This window comes from Sciurus carolinensis, chromosome 14, assembly GCF_902686445.1.
Source record: "Sciurus carolinensis chromosome 14, mSciCar1.2, whole genome shotgun sequence".
Classification (NCBI taxonomy): Eukaryota; Metazoa; Chordata; class Mammalia; order Rodentia; family Sciuridae; genus Sciurus; species Sciurus carolinensis.
The window spans coordinates 13,259,736-13,278,330 of record NC_062226.1 but is presented as its reverse complement, the minus strand read 5'-3'; the positions used below and the strand labels follow the sequence as shown (position 1 = coordinate 13,278,330).

The window sequence follows — 18,595 nt, the reverse complement described above, 5'->3', positions numbered from 1 at the left end:
CAAGCATCTGCAAATGCAGGCAGCTAAGATGGGGAGCACCACCCTGAGTCCAGGAAGGACAGCAGAGGTAGGAGCTCCTTCCTGGTCTCCCCCCACACCCACTGCTATGAGGCCCAGAGGGAAGAGCTCAGAGAACAGCCATTTTTAAAGCACTCCCTAAGTGATTCTGACCTGCAGGCAGTCAGTGCTAAGTGTAGAAGAAAAGGAATGAATGAAGGAAGACATGAACTTGACCTCAGGCAAGTCTCCTGCTCTCTTGAAGTGTCCAGCCCTTCTTTAAATGAAGGGGCTGGGCCAGCATGGTGGGTTTTAAACTGTATTCCAAAGAACCCCAAACAGCCCTGAAGTCCCTCAGAGACTGGAGAGGAGACGGGGTCCCAGGGAGCAAACCCCCACCCCTCACCCTCCTTCACGCCATCCCTCTGCTCACCTGCCTGCTACCCTGCATCACGCCTCTGAGGGTGGGCTGGTTTGAGTAGGGGTTCCTTGGCCTAAAATAAAAACCTTTTAAAACCACTGAGTCCGATGATCCCGAGAATTGTCTAGGTGCAATGGAAAGAAGTCCTTGAAGGCAGCAACCTGCTTGGTTCTCAAACAAGTATGTACTGTTAGGCTATTGACCAGGAGCAACTTGCTTACCACCATCATTTAAAATCTTTTGCTGTAGTTCTGAAAATCAATGAGTAGAAGGGAAAACTGTGATCTAGCAACGCAGTGGAGTACGATGCTTTTGGAGACTAGCCAATCAAGTGAAAAACTGAGTGAGAAAGTCCAATATTAAACCGTACCTAGATCTCCACTATGGAACCAACACATCCAAAATGCTGGACAAATATGGCGGCACCTCAAGAAATTAAACATGGAAATACCAGATGATTCCGTAATCCTATTCTAGTTATAGCAGCCCCCCAGCCAAATTGAAAGCAGGGACTCAAAAAGATAGTTGAATATCCATGTTTAAGCAGCACTGCTGACAATAGCAAAAGGGTAAAGCCAGCTCAGATATCCAGATGGACAAATGGAGGCACACACAATGGCGTGTTTTATTCAGCCTTCCGAAGCAATGAAATTCCCACACGTGCTACAACATGGGTGCAGTTGACAGGCTGGGGCCGTCATTAGGCTGAGAGAGACAAGCCAGATACAAAAGGAAAAACAGCGTGATTCAACCTATGTGACGCAGCTGGAGTAGTCAAATTCATAGTCAGAAAGCAGAATGGTGGTTACCAGTAGCTGGGGGGGGAGGGGCGCAGAGGGGACAGGAAACGCTTGCTTACTCGGTACAGTTTCTGCTTGGGATGATGGAAAACAGATAGCGGTGATGGTTAGACAACATTACGAATGTACTCACTGCCACTACATGGTGCACTCGGAAAGGGTTAAAGTGGCAAACTCTATTATATCTGTATTCCAAGAATGCACTGCTGCTTTGATATGAATGTCAGCTCCACTTTCTGTAATTTAACTGATTCTAGGGGTCAAGTTCAGGGACACCAAGTAAAATCCACCCAAGCTGCTCAGGCCATCAGTGACATGCGGAGTGGTCTTTCCTAGGACTCATCATTCTCTTCCATATTTAAATAAATTTGAAATAAAAACAGAACCAAAATAAATCCTGTGATGAGCCTCCCCCCAGAAGCTGTCTGGCTTGGAAAAGTTCAACCGCAAACCGAAGCGAAAAGGAGAAGTGCAGAAAAGTGGGCAGCGGAGAGTGTTTTTTCAGGACATTAACTCACTGCAGCTGGGAAAGTGACTTTGTCAGTGAGTTTCTGTCCCTTCTGCTTCGACAAGAGGTTCCTGTGTAGGGCAGACTCCAGAATCCAGGAGAGGCCCATTGCTCGTATTCACTATAAAGCCATTTCTTCCAACCCTCCCCACTCCAGATAAATGGTGAACAAATATTTAAAGAATACTGGTTTGAAGGGCAGCCAGCGCCTCTAGCTGCCTGGGTGCCCTTGGTCCCTGCCTCAGGGGTCCACCTTGCCCGGCTCCTGGGCCTCCTGCTCAGGGTTGAGCCTAAGCAGACAGCAGAATTAGCTTCCAGGAAGGGTTTAAGGAGCTGGAATGCACCCTCTGAGTCGCCCTGCCCCACCTGACCAGTGACGGGGTCCCTAGGCAGTGTCCCTCAGAGCTCCAGGTTGCTACTCCTTCCGGGGGCGCAGGAGCTGTCATGCATGCAGAGTCTCGAGTTCCTTTAAAATCTACATCTTAGTGGGGCCGCTGGGCGGCAGGCTAGGGATTACAGCAAGACAACGGGGTAGAGGCAAAAGCCCCCAGACCCGGCCCAGGAGGGGCACCCGCAGCGCCCGGCCCCACCCCAGCACCAGCACACCTGGGCGCAAACGCCCCCACCAGGGCTGTGCAGGACCAGCGGGCTCCAATCTCCAGAGGAAGACAAGGACATTACTAAGGTTCCCGTTCAAGGTCACGGTTAGGAGGCAGCTGGTTTTAGGGTTTTCTAAAGCTCCCTTGGTCTGGGGGACAGGAAACGCTTGCTTACTCGGTACAGTAACAGGGTCCCAGTACTCGGGTCCTGCCACCAGCTCCTTTGTTGAGCTCATTAGCTCCTGCCTCTTTTCTTAAACACAAATAAATAAAAATTAAAAAGGGAGAGGCAGACTCAGTTTCCTCACCTGTGAGGTGGGCTGTGGGGGCCTGATGGATGGACTGGCCCTCCTCACCACTCTGGTGCTGGAGGGACGGTCACTTCCCAGGGGAGGCCTCTCAGGTCTCTCCCCCTCACCGCACCCTCGTCTCCCGTAGGGCACTGGCCACCCTTTGGACAAGCAGGATGACTTGCTTGACTTTTTGATGTATGTACGCCCCGCACTGGGCACACTCCGCCCCAGCCAGCAGCCAGGCGCTCATTGGAAACCGTGTTTTCCTCTGGGCTCTGGCGGCAGCCAGCTCTGGGAGCTGCAGAAAGTCCCTCCTCACCCGGCTCAGAGGCTCATCTAAGGCACACGGCCTGGGGAACTTCTGGGTTTTCTGCCAGCTCCCACATTCACAGCTATGTAATCTCAAATTTAACCAAAATAAGTTTAAAAAGAAACCAGTGAGAGTCACTACTTGAATTACGACAGGTCCTCACACTCTCTGAGCCTCAGTTTCCCCATCTGCAAAGCAAACGTTTAGGCCCAATCCTGTAGGTTTTTTCCACCTCCAACCATTGTGATTTTGGTGAGGAAGCTCCGCCCTCCGGGTCCTTCACCTAAAACTCCACTTGGGTCCTGTGCACAAACAGGAAATGTGCCCTAGCAGCGGATGAGCGGCTCTCACTCTGTCGCACGGGCCAGCTGAAGGGGAAACAAAGAGGTTCTGAGCTCTCCAGCTAACGCCTGGATGCCAGGTCCCAGGACCTTTCCCGCCTTGGGCTCGGCCTCCCTCGCCACGGCCACCCCTCAGGGCCTCTCAGCATGCAGTGGGCAGATTAGCAGCTGGGGTGCCACACAGCCACCAAAGCAGATGGGGCAGGACTCCTGGGCTCCAGCCTGGCCCTCTCTGGGCTGGGTTTCCCTTGCTCCCTGCCACCTGAGAGGTTTTCTTTCTGCAGGTGGTATGGTGCCAGATTCCTGTGTGCATCTTAATCCCAAATCTTTTGTCCTGTGTGGGTCATGACCCTAGGACGGTTCTTAATCTTCCTGGGCCTCAGTTTCCTTATTTCCCAAACTGGAGCAATAACAATCCCTACCGTCGTGGTTCCTGAACAAGAAGGTGGGGCTCCTAAATAGTGTCTGCAGAGTGAAAAACGCACCCTCCACCCCGCAGCAGGCAGGAGCTGTCGTTGTTTTAATTGGTTCCTGGATCATTTTTCCTTCCCCATTTGTCCATCTACAAAAGGGGCAAGCGGAGCTTGGACAGGCCTGCTGACCCTGCAGACCACAGCCCCTCACCCCTCAGAGAAGGCAGACACGGGATCAGGTGGCTCTGAGCACTTCAGAAGGAAACTGTAGGGCTGAGGCAGGAAATCCTATAATGCTGCTTCAAAGCAGATGGATTTGGAGACTGACTATTGCCCCGGGGTTGCTGGGCCCCTGAGAAGGTTCCAGCTACACCCAGACTCAGTAGCACAGGGAGAGTCCCTGGCCCAAGCCCAGTTCGCCCCAGAGAACAGAGCAATTGGAGGCAGCAGAAGATGTTGCTCTGGGTTGGTCTCTGCTCCTACCTCTTCCCTGGTCTCATGGGTGCACGAGGAGGGTGGGCTCCTTTATCTCAGCTTCCAGAAGAATGGAGAAGGGACTGATGTCTGACTGCTGAAGTGGGCTGCTCTCACTTCTGGGGCATAGAAGGGGTGAGTGGTCCTTGTCCCTCTGCTCCTAATGGGGAGCGCCTGGAACCCTGCCTGCGCCTCCTCGTTCTCACCTGCCGAGCACAGAGACCCAAATACAAATGTTCCTGACCGTGATGGTTCGACTTAAGGATTTCTCGACTTTACGATGGCGCAAAAGTGATGCGCACAGAAACCGTAAATTGAATTTTGATCCTTTCCCCGGGCTAGTGCCACGTGGTAAGATACCCGGCGGTGATGCTGGGCAGACCCAGCACTGCGGTCACGAGGGTAAACCACTGGCACTTGACGTGTCTGGTGCTGCTGCGCTAGGATCTTCAGCAGGTGAGGCGGATGAACTGCATTTTCAATTCATGATATTTTTGACTTGAAATGGGTTTGTCTGGATGTAACCCCATGGTAAGTCGAGAAGCATCTGTACTGGCCTCACCAGTGGCTGGAGAATGAAGGCCAGAGGCCGCTGGTGTCTCCCAGGGCGGTGGCCCTCAAGGTGTGGCCCGCGGACAGAAACGGAGTCACTCATTCTTACTGTATTTTATCAAAATATTGGAAATAAAGGCAGAACTGTGCTAAGGTGGAAAGCAGACTCCCCGGCCTCCTGCTGCTGCCCTTTTGGCTCTGCTGGGCTCTGCGCTCAAGATGGATCTGCGGGTCCCTAGCTCACCCGACCCGCTCGCCCAGGCAGACTGAACTCCCTGACCCTGGAACGGCTCAGGGGCAAAGGCAATGGGCCTCACAGTATCCACTCTGCTGAGGACGGGGACTTTGTCATCTTAAGAGGTCTGGCCCCCTTTCAGCAAAGCCCAGAAGGCTGGGCTGGGCCAATCCCAAGGCCCACGGGAAGCCATTTTGAACTCAGTGTTAAATAGCTGCCTGCAGAGCAGAGGAACAAAACAGCCCCAAGACCAGCGCCCCGGCTCCCACCTTGAAATCGCTCAGTCGAGGCCGTCTATTGGGTCAGGCTGTGTGGAAGGACATCAGGACAGAGATGTTTTACAGCTGACGGCAACCTTAGGGGTCTCCATTCAAATCCCCGTCTTTTACAGATGAAGAAACCGAGGCTGGAGGTAAGATGCCCCGTTCAGAGAGGCAGGGTGTGAACCCTTGCAGTCTCCTTGCCCTGTCTCCATTCATCAAACAACTCATGTTTATTGAGGGCCTACTACGTGCAGGCCAGTGCTGTTCTCAGCCCTGGGAATTCTCCGGTGAACCAAACAGGCAAGCAGACATTCCAGTTGTTAAATGTGCCAGTCAGTTTTCCATCTCTATAACAAATACCTGAGATGATCAACTTATAAAGAGAAAAGGTTTATTTTAGCACAGCTTTAGTCCATGGCTTGTTGGCACCGGTGCTTTTGGGAGCCTGTGGCAAAGCAGCAAATCCCATCAGAGAGTGTGTGGCAGAGTAAAGTCACTGAACTCAAGCCTGGGAAGCAAAGGAGAGGAAGAGAATGGGGCTGGGTTCCCATTATCCCCTCCCAGGATAGGCACCCAATAACCTGAAGGTCTCCCACAGGCCGCACCTCTCACAGCGTCTACTACCTCCCGACAGCAACCCCCAGGGGCCAAGCCCTTACCATGCGAGCCATTGGGGAAACTAAGGCTCCAAACTGCAGCAGTAAACAAACACAGGAAAAAACTGCAGCCATCAAAAATGGTCACAAAGCTGTTCCGGTGATGTGGCTCAGTGGAGGAGCACTTGCCTAGCATGCATGAGGTCCTGGGTTCCATCCCCCACCACAAAAAAAAAAAAAAAAAAGGTTACAAAGGAAATAATAAAAGATGCTGACGTGGTAGAAAGTGACTCAGGATGCAGGAAGACCCTGTGTTCAGGGACAGCCTCTTTGTGCTGGCTTCTCTTCAGAATCTCTCAAGCCAGGACTGTGACAGAGCAGATTCACAGTGGCTTGCATGAGCCAGATGTGAAAGCGGTTGTTTTTTAATTCACACACAATAATTTATACATGTTCGGGAGATGCGGTGTGTGATTTTTTTTTTTTTTCAACTCACATATTACAACATTTAATGATCCGATTGTTAGAATTTTCAGGGATTTGGCAAGCCGGTTGTTAAACACAGCAGGTACTAAAAATTCAGTTAGATAAATTTACGATTAAATGAGTTACACTGAGAACAAAAAAATAAAAACTCATCACTTGCTAATCATCTTATTACATTGTATCCTATTGAGGTTACTTATCTATTACATCTAGGCAGAGTGGAAAATACCAGACCACAGAGCACAGCTGAGCGCCTTCTCGGCTCCTCAGGCAGCAAATGGAAAAGGGCCACCGTGGACATATTTACACCATGGAAACTGGCAATCGGTAGACATCAGGCCATTGTGTCTTGAAGAGCTGGTCACCAAACATCGGCAGGCACAACTCTGGCCCCCACCCCCACCCTCTGAGTCTGAGGGAGGCTGCACTTCCCTTCGGGCAGCGGGGCTGAACTCTCCGAGCACAAGATGGGTGCCCCCGCCCTCTTCAGGCCTCTGCACTGAGGAAGCAGTGGATGCTAAGTGGATCTGTCTGCCCTGCAAGACAATGTCTTGTTTATTTATTTTTGACAAACTAAATCCTGCTTTTAAGTGTCCTGGGAGGTAAAAATTTAGAGAAGCCCTACAAAGAATCTCCTTGTAGAAACGCCTGTGCCTACAGCTGCTTCTGAATTGCTCTAGGATTCCATACATTGTGTTTCCTTCCTTCGAGGACATGGCTACGTTCCTAACAGCTGAGTGAGGTCACTATAACTTCTACGGCCAATAATGACAACAGCAGCTGCCACTTAATAGTGACATATGGCTCTAAAATCGACCCAACCCATTTCATACATGAGAATGCTGAGGTTCAGAAGTTCAGTGACTTGAGTGAGGTCAGGCTGCCCCTTTGAAAACTCCCCTGGAGGCTCTGTGGCACCGCCTTAGAACTGTCGGATTCTGTAGCACTATGATGTTCCCTATGATGTTCCCATCTCTGGGGGCATTGATGGACTTGGTGGCTGCCCAAGTAGTGTCAGGAACCTCCCCATCCACCACCAGAGAAAAATAAGACGAAGCCTCCCCTGTCCATCCATCTGTACCTGGAATGCGGAAGCAGGACCTAAGCCTTGACCAGTTAGCAGCTCTGCACCCCAAGGAAGTACACAGAGGCTGATGCTGGTGACATGTTGTTTGCAGCTGCCCCGGTGGCACCAAGAGTTAGAATCAGCTCCTTCACAAGACTCTGACTATACTGTCCAGTCTTTGTTCTGGCTGGCTTGGTTTCCCAACCTTTCCAGGGAGCTGTGAGCAACAGGAAATCTTTCCAAGGCATGCCTTTCTGTCTCTGGGAGCTATAATCTCCTTCTGTTGCTTACAACCATCATTTCTGACAGCTCCACCTTCTCAGGAGCTACTAAGTATTATTAGTCTCAGTCACTGAACACTTCCCCTCATGGAATTTTCTTGCCAGTCACAGAATGAATTCCTTAACCACTCAATTACATTTGCATTAGAAAGAGCACGTCTCCATTCCTTTGCACGGTTCTGGCTAACATACAAAGGTCAAGTGTGTTACAAAGATACAAATCTAGACAGTCATCAACAAACCCAAATCTACTCCTGTTCTCAAGGACCCAAGTCCACCTTAAAAGGAACCCTGCCCCTAATTTTGGAAGAGTTTCGGCTTTCCCCAGAGATGCCAGGAACAGCTGGGCTGCCACCTGAGGACTCGAGATGTCCCCAGGCAGGAGGAATTCAGGCAGCTGCCTCCTGACGTTGCCAACCCCAGCGTCATTCCGCTGGGCAGCTGTTAGTCATCCTGGACCTGCTTCTTCCTGTGTTCCTCTGTGCCCTCCACTCGCCAGGGCCCTCTGGGTTCTGGAAGAGCCAGAAGGATAGCAGGAAGGTTGGCTCTCTCTGCCTCTTCCTTTGCCTGATACACAATTCCCTCTGCACCCGCAGGTGTCCTTAGCCACCTCCCCACAGAGGATCAGGCCACTGTGACACATTCCGCACCTCTCCTTGGTGTCTCTCTCTACAGGATTAGCTCTTTACCACTGTCTCCCAAGCTGAATTCTAGCTTCCACACAGACAGGGATTGTGTATTTTGTTTACCACTACATCTCAAGTTTCTTGCCCAACACTTAATAGGAGTTCAATAAATTCTGGATGGATGAATTTTAAGTGAAGGAATGGATTAAAGGCAGCTCAGTGGATGCTGAATAACGGATTCACAGCACAAGTTTCCAGAACGGGTGCATCTCCTAAAACCTTAGTTCCTGGTGCCCAAACTGTCAAGAGAGAGCTGAAAAATTGGGATCCCTCTGAGGACAACAGTTGCTTCTTCCTTTCAGGTTTGAGTTTAAGAATCCATTTCCTGTGGGCCTGGACTTCCTTTTCCTGCTTTTTGTTGAACTGCAGAGAGAAGTTTAAGTTTGCTAGTTTGTGCTTTGTGCCATTTGGCTGACAGGGAAACCGAGGCAGCACCAGCACTGAGTGGGCTAGGATCACCTTGCTTTTCAGCATCTCACCCTAGGGACAGCTCTGTCCAGGGCATTAAAGAGTGACTCCCAAGGATGGCAGCACCAGGTGAGATGGAGCAAAAACTGGGCAAAACTGATCGCAGAGCTTGGCCTGGAACCCCAGCCTCTTCCCCAGAGCTTTCTCTCTGGCTGATTTCCATCTGAGCAGCACTAAGAGGAATCCTCTCCTGGGCCCCAGGGAAGGTCACTACAGTTGCCCCCAGCATCCCTCTGCCTTCTTGGAGCCACCAGGAGCTCCAAGCCACCCTAAAGGCAAGATCTGGTTGTCAGGCCTCAGTTTTAAGCCTGTGTGTGGCGGGGGTGGGGTGTTATTTGACCCAGGGCCCTCCACCCCTGGGCTACATCTCCAGCCCTTCTTAGTTCTTAATTTGAATCAGGGTCTTGCTAAGTTCCCCAGGCTGGCCTTGAACTTGTGATCCTTCTGCCTCCGTGTATGGAACATTGCTGAAGTGAACCAAACAACTCCCATTTTGCTTTCTGACCCCATTTTGTGAAACTTATAAAAAAACATGTTGTTTGCTGTGATAGATCAAAACAAAATGTGTGTGTAGCGTTAAGATAAGTAAAGTCACGAGCAGTGACGCACACAGTGACTATGCAGTCACTGAGAAAAACATTTGGCAGTTTGTTTACACCAAATTTACATTAGTTTTAATGGTAAAACTGGTAAAAATATTTACTAGATGAATTTGCAGAATCCGGGACTTGAAAAACAAATTAGGTAATGTGTGAACTTGTTTTGATGTGACTATATAAACTGCAGACTGATCAGGAGCGAGCGGGCACTACTCCACCGACAGAGTCTGTCACTATGTCCCGCTGACAAGTGACAAGATAGTGCTCCCCAGCTCGAGGCCCCTGGTCGCTGCATGCTGTTACTCCGATGACTGATTGCCGTTTGCTGTGAACCGAGCATCAATAAAACCTCATCTGAGGACCAACGACCGGCTACGTGAGTGTTATCTTATTCCTACCCGGTTCCCGATCCAGTACAGGCCGCAAGTGTTACGACGTGCTCGTGACACTCCGCCTCTCCAAGTCTCTGGAATCATGGGCACGTTTCACTTTGCCAAGCTTCTACCATTTCATTCTTGAGAGTCTTTGTCCAAGACCTTAAAACTCGAAGCCTCAGTTTCCTCATGTGTAAAATCAGGAAATAATTTCAGCTCTTTCCACCTCATGGGCTTCTTCTGTGAGGCCCAGGTGAGGTAAGTATGTGGTCTTGCTTCTCAAACTGTCGGGCAGCGTAGTGATCGTGATTCTATAGTCAACACTCTGTGTTCCCCAGAGTCCTGCCGGCCATTCAAGTCAGTGGGCCTCTCCGGGCCCTTCTCTCCACCAACTCTGTCTACACCACTCAGTCCTCTTGGCCACGCTTCCAGAAGCCCTGTCCTCCTTGGGCTCTCTGACTTGCTCACTGCAAATGCTCCCCTGCGTCTTGGCTCCCTCTCTCTGAGCTGGGCCTGGCTCCAAGTGGCAGTTCCATCGTGCCCTTTGCTGCCATTCACATCTGCCAACCATACACAGCTCCATAAAGGAACCACAGGAAGCACGAGCCTACCGCCCAGGTCCCTTTGAAAGCTGCTGTGGGGTTTCCCCAGGGCACAAAACTGTGAGTGCAGCACTGGCTCCACCGCTGCTACCCCTGCCTCTGCTTTATAAGACTCTATGTGGCAATAAAAATTAACACAGAGGTTGCTGAACCCCAAGTCCAGGAAACTCCCATGGCCTGTCTGGATTGCATGTCACTGGGTTCTGGGGCCTCTATACTGCTTTTTGACTGGAGATTAACACAAACTATTTACTTCCTCTTTTCTAAAACTGGAAGGACTTACAGAAATAATTCTGGGTTAAATTTTACCTGCAATCCATGCACTAAATCTGCATTGCTCTCTGACACCCCAAATAAACCCCATTGGCCTTCCTCTCAGGAGTGAGGGTAATGCTCCCCTCAGCAGACTTTGGGCACAGGCAGAGAGGTGTACCAGGTCTGACAGTCATTAAGGATGCAGCTTGGGCAGCAGGCCCCCAGGCCATACCTGACCACCAGAGTGTGTCAAGTGAAGAGCTCTGTGGTCATGTGAGTAGTGTACTCTCTGAAGGGAAGAAAGAATGACATGTGACAAAGCTGTGGCTGGGGCTGTGGGGCAGGATGCCCAGGTGCTGGAGCTGGGAAGGGCGTGCTTCATCCACAGAGGGGCGGGCAGGACATGGGCTTCCCAGAGAACGTGGTGATGCAGCGGGATCTTGGAAGATGAGCGGGAATCTGTAGGAGGATCTGGGGAGGGTGCCGCGAGAGCGTTTCAAGCAGGAGCAACGGCATGGGGGAAAGGTGTAGGCATAAGCCAGAGCGAGTTCCAGAAATGGCAGTAATTCCTGAGGCCGGAGAAGATGTTCTGAGGAGCAGGGCGACGAGGGCCGGAAGTTCAGAGTGCAACTGGTGCCGGATCTCGGATGCCACACAGAGGACGATGTGCTTTATCCTGAAGGCAGAGGCAGCCTTGGAAAGAGCAAAGCACCCAGCGAACTTGGTGGCTGGCAAGAGGCTTTGACTGGAAGAGACAAGGTGGAGCAGAGACGGCCGGTATAACGGCTGGGGTCCGGGTGGAAGGGGGTGCCCCTGAACGAAGCGGGAGCAGTGGGGCTGGGATTAGGACTATTTGGAGAGCTGGCAGAGGCGTAGGAGTCACTAAACCAGGCCAGAGATTTGATGGTGGCGGGTGGGCGGGGTAGTTTGGATGAATTTCCTCCAGAAGTCAATGTGTTAAGGCTTGATCCCCAGCTCCTGGCACTACTGGGAGTGCTGGAAGCTTTAGGAGGTGGCGCTTAGTGGAGGTTAGGTCACTGGGGGTGTGCTTTTGGGAGGGATATAGCACCCTGGTCCTTCCTCTTTCTCTCTCCCAATGCTTTCCAGTTGTCCTGAGGTGAACAGGCCTCCCCTGTCACGTGCTCCTGCCATGACGTACTCTGCCTCCACAGGTTCAAAACCACAGGACCAGGTGACCATGAACTGAAACCTCTGAAACTGTGAGCCAAAATAAACCTTTCCTCTTTTTAAGTTGATCCTCTCAGTTATTTTGACACAGTAAGGGAAAGTAACGGGGGATTACTCCTAGGCAGAGAGATTATATTTGCAAAGATATAGAGACTTGAAAGCACATCACCACATTTAAGCAATCCTCTCAGACAGTAGGTTGCATCATGGGGATGAAGTTGGAGAGAAAGAGATGAAGACCTATATCACTGAGTTATAACTGTAAACTCTTAATGGTGGTTTTGCTTTGGGGGGTTTTAATTATTCATGATTAGCCATGGTCCTAAAGCACTAACATGAAAATTCCAGAAAGAAACAAGTCCTAAGTGTTCAATTTTGCACCACTGAAATGTGCATGCTACTGCAGGATGAAATCTACTGCCATCCCACTCTGTCCATCCCAGGATGTGACGCATCCTCCATCCAGTGTATCCCCACTGTGTACACCACCTGTCTTTAGTTACTAAGCAGCTAGAGGAAAAGACAGTTTACATAGGGTTTGGTACTATCCAAGGTTTCAGGCATCCACTGGGGTTTTGGACTCTATCCACCATAGAAAAGGGATCACTAGTATATTAACAATCATAAATGGTCAATCAGATTACTGTTTCCAAATATTCATTCCCTGCCAATAAGCAAAGTGTATATTTCTGTCTAGTTGACTTTGGATTTGTTATATGACTGGCTATGACCAATGGAAAGTGGGAAATGGTAGAATGGAGGTCTTATGAGACATCAGATCATCTCCTTCTTATTCCGGCTTTCACCATAAAACAACATATACCAAACAGAAGCGCTCCCTGAGCTCGGGCTCCAACGAGAAGCCACTTGGAGCGAATCTTCTGTTTCTCCAGCATCTGGAGCAGAGTCACAGAATCATACACCACAACTCTTCTGCAGCTAATACCTTATGAACAAAAAATAAACAGTTCAAAAGCTAAGCTTGGGGCTTTGTTATGCAGCATGACTACATCAAAAGCTAACTGATACATGCCACATACATGAATGAGAAGTGCAGATTGTGAAAATCCACACGTGCCATGATAAGGAATCGCGAGCCCGTGGGGAATCAACAAAGAACGTTCTTGTTGGTGAGTCTTCACATCTTACTCACGACTGGTTTCGCGGGTGGAAATGATCCATCCTATTTCATAAATCATCTCTCCCCATTGCCTCCTGCTCCTCCAGCACCTGGTTTCATAGCCCTTCCCTTTCCTGGACTGCACCCTTCCCCTGAACCTATACTTGACCAGTCTTTTCCATCCTAAAAATCCTTTCCTTCACCCTGTCTCCCCACAGCTCCCTACAGTTCAGTCTCTCCCCGACCTTCTCAAATAAACTTCTTTAAAGAACTAACTGCGCTGTCTCTACATTTTCCCCTCCCACCTATCTGCAATCTAGCTTGCTTGTCCTCCACTAAACCAGAACTGCTCCTAATCTCCTTCTTACTCAATCCAACTTCCAGTCCTTATTTGTCTGGACTGCTGTGCAACATTTGACATAAACTCGATTCATTATCTCTCCCACTCCAATGTCCTTCCTACCTTAAACACTCAGCGTCTGGCGCCACCATGTATCCTTTGATCCATGATAGAAAGTCATCACAGGATAATGAATTCTTTCCTGGTCTTGTTGAGTTGCAGTGCCTTGAGACATGCAAGAAGAAATACCCAACAGGCAGCTCAACAGGCGACTGGGAGCCCAACACGTGAGGTGAGATGAATGCTGTGGAAGTCACATCTAAAACTGTGAGCATTCTTGAACTTGCCCAGTTTGTAGAATATAAGTACCAAGTCTGTAAATAATCCCCACTGACGCAGAGAGACCTCTCCTGAGCCCAGAAATCCCTATTCCTATGGTCACTCTGCAACCACCACTGGTTCCTTCCCTGCTAAATCACGGTGCACAGTGGCCCTCCCACGACCATCTTATTTCATATTTCGCCCCTGCTCATTCTGTCTTCTCCAAAAATTAAAATTCGATTAGAAAAACAGAAAGTATCACCAACCAGCCACCAAAATAGCTAAAATCAAAAAGACCAAAATAGTTAAAATCAAAAAGACCATCAACAACAAACAGTGTCAAGGATGTAGGGCTTCCTAGTTCTCACACATTGTGGTGTCCCGGCAACTTCACTCCCAGACTCGCACAAGAATGATCACACAATAGCTTCGAAGTGGAAATAAACAAGGTATTCACTATCAGAAGAGATACACTGAGGTATAGCCACACCTCGGAATACAACTCAGGCATAACAAAGAGCATTTCATCTCACACACAACATGGATGAGTCTCAAAACATCACGACAAGTGAAAGAAGACCTGAAAGAGTTCATACAGTATAAGTCCAACAACAGGCAAAATTAATCAGTAATAAAATCAGCAAATGGTTGCCTCGGCGCAGGGTAGAAGAAAAATTCACTGGAAATAGGAATTTCCTAGGCTGATGCAAATAAACACTTTATGTCTCATTTTGTGCAGTGGCTGCATAGATGGAAACAACTTCAAAACTCTTGGAACAAAACACTCCAGATCCGTGGATTTAGGGCTGGGAATATAGCTCAGCTGGTAGAGTGCTTGCCTCGAAAGCACAAGGCCCTGGGTTCAATCCCATAAAAAATAAATAAATAAATAAATAAGTTTGGTGGATTTTAGTGCGAGCGAATTATACTTTAATTAAAAATTTAAAAATAAGCATCTATGAATAAGCACTAAAATAAACAGGACAGGGCAGAAAACATTCATTTCAAACAAAATACGATTTCTGCTATGAAAGCACCTGTATATTAAATGCCTAGTTAGTTACATTTCCCCACCCACCATTCTCCCCCACCCCTACCCGGACCTGGATGACATCTGTCCATTAACCATTTCATAGTCACCGTGAGAGATGCACGGAAGAACATAAGCTTTACAGCCAGATGGAAATGTATTCAAATCCCAGCTGCGATTTAACAGCTGAGGGCCCGTGAGTGAGTGACTTGGTTTCCCTTGAACCTTCATCTCCTCTATTAGTGATGCCTAACCTACCCTGTTAGGACGGGGAACTTGTGACACCAACCCATATTTTAAAGTCCCACTAAAGGCCTGGAAGTACTCAGAGATTTAGAGTCATTTCTTCTCCCAGAAGGTTAAGAAGGTAACCCTCGGAGTCCTGGGGTTTGAATCTAGATGAGCTGGTGCCAAAAGCTGGGGAAGCGTCTGCTCTGGGTCATCATGGCCAGGGAAAGGCCACTAGTGGCCTCGGAATCAGGGGACAGGTTTCCCACAAGTTCACCCACTGGAAGCCCTTCCCCTAATTGCTTTGCAGACCCTTGACTTCAGGTACTCCACAGGAAATGACCAGACCAGAAGGTATATGAGGACCATCCTGAACATCCTCTGGGACTTCCCCAAACAAAGAGGAGATAAACGTGGACCTGAACTGGTTCTGTCTGAAATAAGAATGGTGGGGTTGGGTGCAGAGCCCTGCCCTCTAGGTGCCCTTCCCCCATGCTGATGCTAGGCCTCCTGGGACACAATTTGAAATCTCCTGGAGCAAGAAATCCCTAGGGACCCTTTCAGCACTGCCTTATTCAGCCATGGAGCATCTGTTACCTGTAACAGAGACCTGTTAGACCTGCATCCTGCCCCATCTGGCAGGGGAGGCAAAGTACTTCCCCCAGAGAAGGTAGAAAAAGTGCTCAGTATAGTCAGAAAAACAGAAAAGTTTATCATGTCCTTTATTCCACTCCCCTTCAGGTCCTGGCCTTTGGCAATACACTTTGCATTTGCTTAGAGATCTCCAGCAGAATCTTTATTTCTCAGTGGAGAAACCTGGGGGCCTGCCCGGGGAAGTGTCTGCCAGCAAAAGCAGCAAGGCCAGGCCTCCAACCTGCATCTCCTGCCTCCTGAGACACACCTATTCCCTCCTGTCTCCAGAGACACACCTATTTCCAGGTAAATGAAGGAGGCAGCCAGGCCTGCTCAGGAGCCAGGAGTGGGTGCAAACAACAAGCAAAGTCACAAAGCCTGGGTCTCACTCAGTTCCTTCCTGGGGGGAGGAGCAGCACTGACGCCCTCCGCCCCGCCCCCACCCGCCAGAGGGAAAATCGGGGAATCTCAAGTTGCTCTGCTTTCTCTCTCTGCGCGCTAACATTTTTTCCCCCTTTACTGTTTCTTGGATGCTTTTCAAGAGTTTGTGCAATCATTCTGTTTAGCTGTTTTCCTGACATTTCCAAACGCGGGGTGGTGTCCCTCTTGAGTGGGAACGAGGTAGTTTGAAAAGTTGAAGGGACCCTTTGCCTCCCATCGCCCCCGCGCTGCAAGCACTTTGGCCGCCCCAGTTACAGTGTCTGAAACTTTCCCCAGCCTGGGTTTTGGCTTGGCCCTCGCTTGGCTCTTCGAGCCTCCTATTCTCCGGATTCGGGCACCGCTCACCCACCCGGGCTCCCCTTTCTCAGAGGCGCCCCCTTCCCATCTTGTCATGGGTCAGAGCCGTTCCTCTGTCCTGCCGAGACAGACACCTCCTGCCTTTCAGGACTTCGTGGGTTGGTCATAACCTGTGATCCCAAAACCTCCTCTCGTGCCCATCCCTACCTTGCGAACACCAGGAGCGGCAGCCCTGGGTCCGCAGTCTTGCAGGCCGGAATCTCCAAGGCTGGACAGAGGCAGCGACAGGCACAGGCTGGCGACAGCCTCGGTCAGATCTGGACACCAGAGGAAACCATCAGAACAAAAGCAGGGCCAGAAGCAGGACAGGCACCGGCCAGGGCTGGAGCGGTGGCCGCCCCGCTCCCCGCGCCACCTCCGCCACCCACGCGCGGAGCCGGGGCCCAGGCCACCCAGCGCCGGCTCCCCACGCGCCGCTCGCAGTTTCGGGGATGGGGCGGCGCCTCGCGGGACCCACCTGATCCTCGGAACCCCGGCGCCAGGGTCCGCGCGCGGCCGGGGGCGCTCGGGGCTGGACCGCGCCTCGGCTGGTGGCCCCGGCGGCGCCCTCCGCTGACCGAACTGTCGCCGCGCCGCCTGGGCCGGAGGCGGCCGGGCGTGCCAGGGCGGGGTGCGCGCCGCCCTCCCGCGTGGGCCGGTGGCGGGCCGGGCGCCTCCTCCTGGCGGGCGGGCAGCGGGCCGCGGGCAGCGGGCAGGGGCGCGAGGAGCCGGCGTGCGCTGGACAGAGAGCGCGCTCCCCGCCCGGCCGGCCCCAGCTGGCGGTGCCCGACCAGTCCCCGCCCCGGACACCAGCAGCTGGAGGCCGGCCGCCAGTGCGCGAGGGCGAGTGCGTGAGGCTGCCTGCTGGGGAGGGGGTGGTGTTTGTTTCATTTTCACTCAGGCAGAAAAAAGCCTGAAACCAGCAAAAAAGAAAATAAAGTCCCTGGCGAGGGTTGCTGCACCTCTTTTGCCTTTTCAGGCCTGCACGTGGTGATAGTGGTGTCCGGGAAGGGACCGGGCGGGGGTGGGGTGGAGGGTGACCATCGGAGGGTGGGGTGGGGTCTTGTCGCCATGTGCTGCGGGGTGGGGCCTCGGTGCCCCGGAGCACAGCCAAGTACTGGGGAAACCGAGAGCCTGGGAGGTAGGGAAGGAAAAGCGCAGATAAAGACAGCCACAGACTGGGAGGGCTGATCTGGTGCTTCTGGATAAGGGGCGTCCCCCAAGTCCTGGGCCCCGCAAGTGAGCGGCTGGTCACCTGGCACCTAGTGCAGGGTCTGCTTCTGTACGTTCACAGACTCGCTGGTCTTTGAGCCCAGAGTTCCTCAAACAGGGCACGGCACAGCCTTTGGGATTCTCTTCTAGAATTATTTAGAAGGCAAATTTCTATTTCAGAGTTTGTGTTGCTGTACTCACTGGGACAGTGGTTCTCTTCCAGTCAATTGATGGAGGAACTTCAGGCTGCCCTCAATCTGTCCCATACTGCTAAGGACACAGGCCACCCTTGAGCTCAAATGGATCTATTTTACTGGTAGAAAACTCAAATTTTTCTTTGTGAGGATCATTTGCCATTGAACATCATTTTCATAGACTAAGAAATTAGCTTCTTGAATAATTGAATCTATTGGAACTGTAATTTGACCCAATGTAAATGGCACAGAGCACAGCATGACATATACTGTGGATTGTCTAAGGAACAGAGGCCTGACTGAATACTTGAGGGACAGGACGCACAGAGCCAGGACAGGCCAGGTGATGTCCCAGACTTGGGAGAATGGCGTTTCCTGATGGGTGCACAGAGTAAAGTGGTGGGAGAATCAAGCCATGGGCCCCACACAGCAGCTCAGGAATGAGGAGCTCACAGCAGCCCGCACAATGGGCTCTTTGCTAGAGGATAAATTGCGCCATTATTGTCTTCTGAACACACTTGCATTAGTTCCTTAGCAGTGAGTGCCACAGTAAATACAGTGAGTGACGTGAGGCCAAGTGCGTTATTTCCCACTTTCCATTATTGCATTTGCGACTGCATTGTTCAAGTTGCTGGGCCCATCTAGATGGATTATAAACTTAAAAAGGAAATAAGAGTGACTATGGTGGTAGCTTGAATGATAGTCCACTGTGGTCAAAATCAAGAGATGACACAGAAAATGTGACAGTTCCCCACATCACTCGACTCCTGTTAAAGCCAATGTCAGAAACTGAATTGGTTTCTTAATATGGTGATGGTCTGAATTTTTTTTAATTGGTTTGTAGTTCTGTTTGTGTTTGCTTTGAAGATTTGCTTTGGTTTTATGGTTGGTTGATAGAACCATGAGCGGGAGAAGGTCATGTTTAATTTTAGA

General features: G+C 50.7%; 1 protein-coding gene across 4 annotated transcripts in view; it reads right to left on the bottom strand.

Annotated features, from left to right (window-relative positions):
* Positions 1-17,059, bottom strand: part of Ggta1 (glycoprotein alpha-galactosyltransferase 1 (inactive)) — a 66,016-nt gene extending 48,957 nt beyond the window's left edge. For 2 of the 4 annotated variants that reach the window (XM_047525292.1, XM_047525294.1), the window contains exon 1: positions 16,735-17,059. The gene's annotated coding sequence lies outside the window, so the exon portion shown is untranslated. The other 2 variants (XM_047525295.1, XM_047525293.1) reach the window with 2 other exon arrangements.
* Between the last annotated feature and the right edge of the window lie 1,536 nt (positions 17,060-18,595).